Raw genomic sequence first — 12,059 nt, 5'->3', positions numbered from 1 at the left:
AGGGACAAAGGAGGAGGAGAAAGGAAAGGAAACGGAGAGATTGATTGCTGCTGGCACAGGTCTACAGCCAGGATCACACCTTCCTTGAATGGTGCACAGAGATTGCTAGGTATCTGTGCCAGAAGTGGAGAAGGGGTGACATTCAACTCCAGGAGGAGTCTCAACTCCAAGAACCTACAGAGGCAGCCAAGTGTGCTGATGTTCAGGAATCAATACTTAGAGGGTAGCCCCACAGGCCTGTGAAAGAGCCCTTGGAGACCGCAACAAAAAAGGTTTCCACAAGTATAATCACAGATTAGATGGTTGGATAGATTAGAGGAAGGATAACTCTATGACCTGATAATTACTGAAATACATGAGACAATTCTTGCACATCAGACTGTGTCAAGAAAGACTGAAACTCAATTAGTTGATACAATGGGAATTACACATGCAAAGAATTAGCTGTTAACATTTGTGTCCAAGGCAAGATAAGATACAAAACTGAAATCTTCACGTGTTCAACTAGGGTAAGACACATGTATCTGGAAAAGGTAAGGAAAAGTTCTAAAAAGGTTTAATCACCCTGGACTATTTTTATCCACTATATTCACTATTCTTGGACAACTCCATTGTAGCTTAAGGTAAGAGAACTCAATTTAGCCCAGTTCAAAAGCTGAACAGATTCCCTGTGTTTGATCCTTTTCAGTTAAAAACTATGGGTCCAGCACAAATCAAAGTGGACGTCAAGGCTCTTTTTCCTTTGGGAATTTTAACTTGATTTACTACTGTGTCTGACACAGATATGGCTACCTCATTGTGACTACCGGCCAACCAAATGGGAAAGGGGACGGAATCAATCAAATTCCCCTTTTAATCACTCAATAGGAGGTCTACAGGCACCAGGTCTCATTCTATTAACTACTTGCTTCTCCAACTGCAGTCAATGATACACAGGGCCTGCTTGATGCTTGCAAGCCTCTCTCACCAAACACAGGCATTTTAATGGTTGGTTTCCTTGAGATGTCCCTGAGCTAGGTAAAAAACACTCTGAGACAGTGTTCCTTCTACCTTGGCTCTATGCCTGGAGTGAATGTATGCCTCTTCCTCAGCTGGGACAAGAAGCCACAGCTCTTCACTGATTAAATCCCATGTCTGGTCCAAACTCACATCATACCTTCTCCATCAACTTCTCCACTGCATGCTTTCAGAGACAGGTTATCTTAGATCAATCAGTACAAGAGGCACTTCAGAGAGTGACATTCAAATCTGGCTATATAGTTGATACTGAGATCTTCAAGGCATGAAAACAGTTGAAAGTCATGTTGCTAGAACACTCTACAGATTATAAGCATAGCAGACCTTTCGAACTTACAAGGTAACATGAATACCAAAATAGGTTACTTTTGCTTTCTCCACTTCTCTCATTCTCTCTCTCACACACACACATGCACACATTCTTTTTACACGCTAAGACAATTATATGAAAACAGATAATAGATTTTTTAAATAATATCTCAATATGCAGCTTAAACAAAATTGTACTTCCTGTATTTAAAACAAAAACACAAAATTACCCATCGGTTTCCCTATATTTGATATTATTGAATAATGCTATAATTTGATTTTTTTTGTGTTTTTAATGGGGATTTTAACTTTGACTGAAATACTTGTTTCAGATTTATTGAAAGTATAGTTAACATTTTTTTTGCTTTTTTGACCTCCTACTTTTAGATTTGGGGTGATGATTCAAAATCAGATGTGTTCACAGTAATGGATGCTACTTCCACCAATCCTGGTTGAAGGGGTTCCAGCGATACCTGAATAACAACTTTTGTTGTAGGAGACAATCCTTCTAGCTGCTTAGGCTTGTTAAAACATTTGATGACACTGGGTCTTGTGCTCCCTTTTCTCTTGAAAGTTAAAACCTGTAGCCGACATTTGGAACACTGTGAAAACTCTTTTCCCAGTGCCCTCTATCATGACGTCTGTATGGTGCGGCAGTTTTTTTAAAATTTTGAGACAAAACGGGCAAAGCAAATTCTTAGTGTTACCATGGTATGCTCTGAAATGTGCATCCACATCTGCAAAAAATGATGATCTGTAACTGCAAACCTGGCATACATAGGGCATTTCACCAGGCTTATGATTGTCTTTCATGTGCTCTAAGAGAACCTGATCTGTCTCAAAGGACAACTCACAGATGTGACAGACTGCAGAGGGCTCCTGGGGAATGTGGACACTTTCAGTGTGACACTGCAGCTGGAAGGGAGTAGGAAACTGGCGGAGGCAGTGCTGGCAGGTGGTGTGGTTTTTCCAGCTGTCACCTCTCTGCCTCTCAAGTTCCAAATGGTGCTTCATGTGATTCATAAACTTGACATTTTTTAGAACTTTCAAGCAGCTGAGGCATTTTAAGGCTGTGTGGGTCTTCGGTTCTGGCTGCCCAACTCCTATATGCTCTCCATAGTAGAAGTCACGAAGAAGTAACACAATCAGATTTCCTTCTGCGGGATCAACAATCTTGTTTGGACTTGCTAAACTTGGAAAATCAGTTTTTGTCAGTCCATTTTCCCCTAAAGGTCTTACAGGCTTGCAATGAACATTGTCCTTTGGAAAAGGTGATGGACAAGGTTCTCCATTCTGAACATGGCCTAGTGAGGTATGGGCACGGTCTGGTGTGCTTTGCTGAGTGGTCACTGTATGAAAAATACCTGAAGGGGGAAAACCTAAAGAATGTTCCCCTATAATGCCATCACTGAGCTTAGGCCTTTTGGGATTTCTGCTATTTGTTTCACAAATGGAAAGTCGCTTTGATACATGAGGACTTTTATTCATATCTCCTGCAGAAACCGCTGTTTCTACTGGATGCTGCAATGAACTTGTGAAGGTAATTAAAGAAGAACATAACTCCTTTGAAAAGCTATTAGGCACTATTTGTGGTGAAATATTTTTATAATCAGCTTGAGACAAAGGTTCAATAATAACAGGACTATCTGTTGACCCTTGATTCAGAGTCAGAAACTGGCAAGACAGTCTTTGCTTTGATGTAGGAGGCACATGACTAACAGGCTGCAATTTGTGAGCTTTACCTTTCCTGAAGTGACCATACCTTTTTCTCCTTGAACAAGAACCTGGGGTAACTCTGTTAAGTGTGTTTGAAATGACTGGTTTTTGAAGTTCAGGTCATCCTAACAAAGATCACATCAGCATCTTCATTTATATGTTCCACTCCAACCAAGATCAGTTCATCATCATCATCTACTTGTTTGGTTTCTCCCTGCGCTTTTCCATAGTTCTGGCTCTTGTTCTTCTTCACGTAACATACATGGTAGTTCCATATTTTTAATACTTTTTTATCCTTAGAGGGTGCGGCCCACAAGTCCCAGTTGCTTCCTTTATACACACTGCCACCTAAGTATAAATATACTACATATTAGTTTATTTGATTATCTCCAAAACTCTAGAGTAGTTATAAACACCCTTATCTTACAGACAAAGACACTGTCAACGGAGACTCAATGACAGCTGAAAAACCTATGACTACAAGTCTACATGGCTCTAGAATCATAGCTTTTGTCCCATGTTCACTGTAAATCTCTTCTATTAAAAAAATAAAGATTAATGAAACCCAACACTACTGATCATTAGGTGAAATCACATGTAAAGGACCGAGTATTTTTACAAAAGCACTGTTGTACAGTGTTTATAAACATGGACTTCGGAGTCAAAGAAGATTAAGTTGGAATTCTAAGTTAACCACACACGCAGTTGCATCTTCTTGGGCAAATTTACAACCTTTAAATGCGTTTCTGTATCTTAAAGACAAACATGCTTCTTTCTTAGACTTAAGGTTAACAGCTCTTTTTGAAAAGCATCAGCTATTCAATGACATCTTGTTTTGTAGTAAAATTGGAAGAAAAATGTATCTTCAATGCAACATTACAAACTGATTCCACAAATTCTAATTTCATAAATGTTAACAAAGAAAACAGGTAGCAAATTCAAAGTATAATCTATCTATACCTAATTAACAAACAGCATAATTCAATGTCAAGCACTTAACACAGGCCTAGGAAATTGAGAATGAACTCTCTTGATAATCTCACCCCAATTCCACACTGATATATCCTAAATTTCTCCCTCTAATCCTGGCTAAACTGAAAATCCCACAATGCTTCATCCTTTACACCACAGGTCTCTTCCCCACATAGCAGGCAAAGTGATGCCAGTATTTCTCTCATAACCAATATCAGACAGAGACATCACACACACACATACACCCGATATCCCTTATGAATACAGGTGAAAGAGTCCTCAGCAAAATACTGCCAAACAAAATCTAACAGCATGTAAAAAAGATTGTATACCATGATCACATGGGATTTATGGAGGTATGCAAAGTTGGCTCATTATATGAAAGTCAATCAACACTATGCCATTTTAAAACAATAAAACAAAAAACACATCTGCCTGCAGGAAAAAAAAAACATTTCCCTGAATCTAGCACCTTTTCGTAACAGGGGTTAAAAAAACACTTAGTAACTAAGAACAGAAGAGAACTTTCTCAATCAAAGGGCACCTGTAAAAGACCCACAGCTAACATCATACTTAATAATGAAAAACTGAAAGTGTTCCCTCTAAGACTGGGAACAACACAAGGAAGTCTATTACACACTTTGGCTCAACATTATACTGGCAGTTCCATAACCAGAGTAATCAGGAAACAAAAAAGAATTGTTGCTGTTGTTAAAAAAAAAAAAAAAAAAAACAGCCTTCAGAATGGAAAGGAAAAAGTCAAAGCATATTGGAGATAACATACTTTTGTACGTAGAAAATCTTGAAGAAAATACAAGTATTAGAATTAATATAAAGCTTGCAGAATACAAGACAAATATTTTAAAAGTCAATCACGTTTTTTTCAGTACCAACAAATGTTGTTAAGTAAATACTTGAATCTACACTAGCATTAAAAAGAATACTTAGGAAGTCAGAAACAGAAAGACAATACATTCTTTTTAACGGTTGAGTAATATTCCATTGTGTATATGTATCCACAGCTTTCTGATCCATTTATCTGTTGATGGACATCTAGGTTGTTTCCATGTCCTGGCTATTATAAACAGTGCTGCGATGAACATGGCGTACATGTGTCTCTTTCAATTCTGGTTTCCTCAGTGTGTATGCCCAGAAGTGGGATTGCTGGGTCATACGGCAGTCTATTTGCAATTTTTTAAGGAATCTCCACACTGTTCTCCATAGTGGCTGTACTAGATTGCCTTTACACCAACAGTGTAAGAGGGTTCCCTTTTCTCCACAACCTCTTCAGCATTTTATTGCTTGCAGACTTTATATGAAGCAATTCTAATGGGATGGATGAAACTGGAGCCAATTATACACAGTGAAGTAAGCCAGAAAGAAAAAACACCAATACAGTATACTAACACATATATATGGAATTTAGAAAGATGGTAATGATAACCCTGTATGCGAGACAGCAGAAGAGACACAGACGTACAGAATGGACTTTTGGACTCTGAGGGAGAGGGATAGGGTGGGATAATTTGGGCGAATGGCACTGAAACATGTACACTATCATGCCAAGATAGTCGCCAGTCTATGTTCGATGCAAGATACAGGATGCTTCGGGCTGGTGCACAGGGATGATCCAGAGAGATGATATGGGGTGGGAAGTGGGACAGGGGGGCTCAGGATTGGGAACTCATGTACACTCGTGGCGGATTCATGTCAATGTATGGCAAAAACAATACAGTGTTGTAAAATAAAATAAAGTAAAAATAAAATTAAAAAAAAAAGAAAGACAAATATCATATGGTATCACTTACATGGACTCTAAAATATGACACCAATGAACTTATCTATGAAACAGAAACAGACTCACAGACATAGAGAGCAGACTATGTGATTACCAAGAGGGGAAAGGTGGGGCAGGCATAGATTGGGAGCTGGTGATTAGCAGATGAGAACTATAATATATACAATAGACAAACAAGATCGTAGTGTATAGCACAATGAAATATATTCATAATTTGTGATAAACAATAATGGAAAAGGGTATGAAAAAATTGTGTGTGCATATGTGTGTGTTTACGTATGAAGGAAAGGAAAGGACAACTGTTGGCAAGCATGTACAGAAACTGGATCCTTGTGTGTTATGGATAGATTTTAAAATGGTGCAACTGCTACAGAAAACAGTTTAAAGGCTCCTCGAAAAACTAAAAACTAGAACTGACACATGATTCAGCAATTCCACTTCAGGATATAAATTCACAACAAGTTAACATGGGGTCTTGAGATATTTGCACAGCCATGCTCACAGCAGCACGAATCACAACAACTAAGAGGTGGAAGCATCTAAATATCCATCAAATGTGATATATACATTCAATGAAACATTATTTAGCCATATAAAGAAAATTCTGTCACATGCTACAACATGCTTGATCAACATCAAGCCAAATGAAATAAGCCAGTCATACAAAAAGACAAATACTGTAAGTTTCTACTTGTATGAAATAGCTAACATAGTCAAGCAATAGAAAGGAAACAAAAAAGAACGATATGCTGCATCATATGGTACAACCACTATTGGAAAAGTGGTTTGTCAGTACCTCAAAAATTAAGTATAGAGTAGCCATATGATGCAGCAATTTCCCTCTTTTGTATATATCCATAAAGACTGAAAATGTTCAGTCCATGCAAAATCAGTGTTCACCAGCAACATTACTCACAAGAGTACACCATCCAAGTATTATCCATTAATTGACCAAAGGATACACAAACTGTGGTTTATGCTCAAAATGGATTGCATGGAAGCCATTTACCATATTCATATACCATATTCAGCCATAAAAATAAAACAAAAACAGTCACTGCTATGCAGCCATGAAATGGATGAATCTTGAAAGAACACAAACTAGGGGACTTTCCTGGAGATCCAGTGTTTAAGACTCTCCACAGGTTCCATCCCTGGGCTGAGAACTGAGATCCCACATGCCACACAGCTAAATAAGTAAAACATTTAAATAGAAAATATGACATCTAAATAAAGCCAGACACAAAGGTCACACACTGTATGTGGGAGAACTGTAGGTGGAAGAGAAGCAGGAAAGAGAAGCACTCTGCAATCCAAGTGAAACATTTTTTTTTTCAGGAAGGAGGAAATGAACTACTCTGATAAAGGCTGCCAATAAATTAAATAAAATAACAACTAAAAATTGACCACTGAGTTAAACATTTGAAATTCACTTGTGGCCTTGACAAGAGTGGCTTTAAAAGAAAATGAGAGAACTGGAGATAACAAAGTCTAGGAACAACTCTGCAGAAGTCTATAATAAGCAAATATGAAATAAAAGCAGCAGAAGCAGGATGTGTCACCAAAAGATGGATTTTTAACGACAGGTCACATTATAGTCAGTCTGTTTGCTGATGGGAACCATCCAGAGAAACAGAAAACTTAATCCAGGACAAAGAGGAGACTTGCTAGAATATCAACAAATGAGTAGGTCTAGAACTGAGTAGATCAAGAATTGAGTAGATCAAGCCAGAGAGCACACAAGCTGGAGAAGACAATGGAAACCCACACCAGTACTCTTGCCTGGAAAATCCCATGGACGGAGGAGCCTGGTAGGCCACAGTCCATGGGGTTTTGAAGAGTCGGACACGACTGAGTGACTTCAATTTCACTTTTCACTCTCATGCATTGGAAAAGGAAATGGCAACCCACTCCAGTGTTCTTGCCTGGAGAATCCCAGGAATGGGGGAGCCTGGTGGGCTGCTGTCCATGAGACTGCAGAGTTGGACATGACTGAAGTGGCTTAGCAGCAGCAGCAACACACAAGAAGAGTACACAAGCCAAATAATTTGCTCACAGTAACAGAACTGAGATCATATGAAAAAAAAGGCTGGCATGGTGGGTTAATGGGTATGGTAACCAGCCTTCAAGTGAATCGAATCTCCTGATATTCCCACCCCTGTGTAGTTCTCTCTCAATCTATCACAGGGTTGACCTGTGAGACTAAGCAAATACAGAAGTGAAGATGTGTAACATCTGAAAAAAGACTCTGCACTTTATCATGGGTGCAAGTGCTTTCCTGAATCACTCATTCTGAGAAAAGACAGCAGCCTCCACAAGAGAAGCCCCATGGAGAGGCCCACAGAAGGAGGAACTGAGGCTTCATGAGTACAGCCAAGTGAGAGAGCTTAGATTCAACAAGCTAAGTCTTCAGAGGTTGCCAATCCAGACAAAAGCTTGACAACTACCTCAGGAGAGATCCTAGGCCAAGAGATAACAAGTGTTAAGTTCTTTCAAACTATTCAATTTTGAGATCATATGTACAACACAAACATTTCAAGTTATAATACCATTCACATCATACTTAGACACAGAAGAGTTCTCCTATAAATAGAGCAAAAATTAAAGAAAAAAATCACACAAAACAAACCAAAGCACCTAAAAACAGGAGTTGCCTGGCAGTCCAGTGGTTTGGTTAGGACTCAGCCCTCTCACTGCCAGGATCCTGTGTTCCATCCCTGGTTGGGAAACTAATATCCTATGAAGCCACATGTTGTGACCAAAACAAAACATGCTGTGAAGTTCAAAGCTGTACCAGCAAATAAGTATACAACACAGCTGTAGGCACAAGTTGCTGGGCATAGAGCTTCCTATGATCTTGTTTACTCGCATGAAATGAACTCAGATGGTCCCTCGCCCCCATCCAGTGGAGTTCACTTACTTAATGAAATAAAGCCCTTAAGGGTACAGAAATGAGCAAGTAATCCCACATAAACATGTTAAATCACAACACATTTTCTCTGAATGAACCACTTGATTCATTTATTCATTTGGCCATGCTGCTTGGCTTGTGGGGGTTCCAGTTCCCTGACCAGAGATTGAATCCAGACCACTGCAGTGAAAGCCCAAAATCCGAATCACCAGGCCACCAGGGAACCCCCACACATGCACTGCTTTGCTTTCGTAGCTAAAACCTTAGGATATGTGCATTGCCCCATTTTAGCCTCACCAAGTGGTCGGAGTCAGCTCTACACAGCTTAAGACCCATGGTGCTCTTACTTTTTTTCTTTCAAGAAGGCAGGAGAAAGCAAGTCACCGTGCCGGTTTTTACGGTTGCCACTCAGAAAGCTGCAAACCTGAAACCATGATTGCCCTGAAGTCAGCACCAGCAATCAGGGTCAGGTAATCCCCAATCAGGAATACTCTCTCCCAACAGCAACGTGTCAGCCCACGAATGAATGGAGAAAAACGGAAAGTAAGAAAGCCACAACTTTGTCTCTTATTGTAAAGATGTCTGTCACCTTACCTCAGGGGCCCACTGAAAACCTGAGCGCTTGAGACCTGCCAGGCAGCAAACGGTCACATCCTGGGGACGAGCAGAGAGAAAGGTCAGGATGAGTCACCTGTTCCGGGAACATTCTATCCCCCCAGGCCCTACCTGGTCGTATCCTACGGATGCTGATCAGGCGTCTCGCACTTAACCAGAGCAAGTGATTGAACTCCGTTTCCCCAAGCTTCTTCCTCCTACCTCCCTTCTCTCAGTAACAAACAAATACCTCATCTGCCAACTTCCCGAACCAAAGGACTGAATCTTGGTGCCCCCAGGGACGGGGCAGCCCTGGAGTCCTGGAGAGACAGAGGAAACGGGAAAACGACCAAAGTACCAGGACAGTGAACAGGCCACTAGATCTTTTTTTTTTTTTTTTTTCCCTGCTGTGCCCGCCTGACTGTGCCTGGGTGCAGAACCGGGTTGGGCCATGAAGATTTGTGTGTGAGTGTGTGTGTGTGTTTAAATACATTAGGTTCCACAGGAGAGCTGGGGGTGGTGCCCGGGCCAGGGGCCTAAAAGGCCCTTTCCTCGAGCTGCCTTGTCCCACCCCCTTGGGCAGGAAAGCTGCTGGAGAGCAGAGCCCGCCCAGACTAGAGAGGGGAGAGGGCGGAAGGAGCCTGAGGCCTGTGGGTCCTGCCGCATGCTCCCTCCTGAGGGCCCGCGGCCCTAACCGGCCGCCCCGCCGAGCAATGCCTCATGCGAGTGGGGACCCGTGAAACCCTCCCTTTAGCCGTCAGGCACCGCTTTGGCTGAACCATGCTCCAGTCCTTACCGGTCCCCGTTGGCAGAGGTGACAGAACTGTCTGCCGCTCACCAGCCCTAGGCAGTTCCAGGATTAAGTCTGAGGAGGCGAGCCAGAGGGGATGAGACTTCCTCAGGTCTGGGACGCCGCCCCAGCTCCCCCTACAGGCGTGCGGGCTGCCTCCGATGATTGGCTGCCAGGTGTCTGCGCCTGCAATCTGATTGGCCGTGAGCCGAGTTGGGCGCATGCGCCGGCGATGGACACCCGCCCCCCCCCCCTCCGCCACCATACCGTAGAAACACCCGCTGTGAGCGTGGTCAGGCTGAATCTAAATCTCAAGGGTCTTGGGTCAAGATTGCTCAGCTCACCAAACCAAAGAAAAAACAGATGGCACAGTCGCCAGGGCACAGGGCTGAGAACGGCCTCCGAGTCTACCAGGGGAGTCCAGTGATGGTGTCCAGCACTCACAGCCCTCAGGGGTGACCTCCCTTTGCTTAAGGAACTTGACCCTACAGTGGATCTTGAAGCCCCTCTCCTCTTGGAATTACATTCCAATCAAGGCAGGGCAGCCTGCCCCTGTTTCTGCACTGTCTATTGTGAGCTGAGAATGAGCTTTACTCCTCCTCCTCCTCCTTCTTTCTTCTTCTTCTTCTTTTTCTTCTTTCTTCTTCTTTATTTTTTTTAATTAATTTTAGAGCTTTTCACTTTTAATGGCTGAGGAAAACCGAAAAGAATTTTATTTTCTGAAATTTGTGTGAAAATTGTGTGAAATTCGATTTTTGGAGTCTTAAAGTTGGAACAGGGACTTGCCAGTTTCTTTGGTTATTATCTATGGCTGAAAACTTAATTAATCGCCAGTGATCAATGTTTGTTAAACATCCAATATTCTAACTTCCAGCTGTTCTCAACTTCAAAAATATAAAACTTTTTCAATAATTTGTTATCTCAAGTTTAAACTCCGTTTTAGCTACATATATGAACATGCTTTCTAGGTCACATGATTTAATCTGACATATTGCCAATAAGTGAAAATTTTGGAATACCTTACTCAAAAGAGAGAAGTTGTTTTCTTCTTCCAGAAAGACAGGTAGTGAAGTCTATCTTTGAACAGTTTGTCGTTTTTTATGAAATCCATAAAGATTAAGCTGTCGAATTAAACTTTTCATACTCTTGGTTTCAAATATTCTGAAAGGCTCCTTTCTTTCCGGAAGACTTCTTTCTTAAAGAGTTCTTCATTGATCACTATACATGTGCCGGACTCATCCCACCAAATAGATTCAAACTGATCACTTTCAGCTATACTCCAAAGTTTTTGTGGAAATGTGAGTGAAAGAAAATCATTCCCATCATCTGTTTCAGAGACAGAATATATGTAGTGTGGCCCTTTTCATCACAAGATCCTCAGACAAAGCCTGAAAAGCATATTCTTCAATCATAAATCTCAAAACTGAGTCCCCAGTTGTAGAATCATACAAAGAAGATCTAATGGAGGTTTCTGAACCAGTGGATTCATCTTTAGGAGGTCCATCTTGAATTTCTGAAGAAATATGTGCCATAGGGAAATCTTTCTGCAGATAATTTTCTCATTTGTCTGGTTTTACACAATGCAACTTCAAATGATGTTTGGCTGGCCTACAGAGAAAAACTCTCTGGACCATCACAGAGGTCCTCCCAGTCAAAAAGCTGTGACATCACAAAATCACTGGTCTCCTAGCTATCAAAGGTTAGTTGTGACATCACAAAGTCACTGGTCTCCAGCAATTGAAGGGTAATGTTCAACCTAATGTTTACTTGAGCATCAACTTAAAATACAGACTGCTGACAGAAATAGTAAACAAAACCATGAAGCATACAAAATCTCATTACTAAAATTTTTTTGTTGTTGTTATTCCTGTGTTTGGGATGGCCTTTCTCTTTCTGGCAGTTTGTGGTTCCTCTTTATTGTGGAGGTTCCTCCCTGTGAGTGGAATTGGACT

At 41.1% G+C, this 12,059-nt stretch overlaps 1 pseudogene; it reads right to left on the bottom strand.

The window, feature by feature from the left end:
• Positions 1 to 1,696: 1,696 nt before the first annotated feature.
• On the bottom strand, positions 1,697 to 10,222 carry LOC108635493 (annotated as a pseudogene).
• Positions 10,223 to 12,059: the final 1,837 nt, after the last annotated feature.

The sequence above is a fragment of the Capra hircus genome, unplaced genomic scaffold, assembly GCF_001704415.2.
Source record: "Capra hircus breed San Clemente unplaced genomic scaffold, ASM170441v1, whole genome shotgun sequence".
NCBI classification, from domain to species: domain Eukaryota; kingdom Metazoa; phylum Chordata; class Mammalia; order Artiodactyla; family Bovidae; genus Capra; species Capra hircus.
This window is presented reverse-complemented; position numbering and strand designations above follow the sequence as displayed.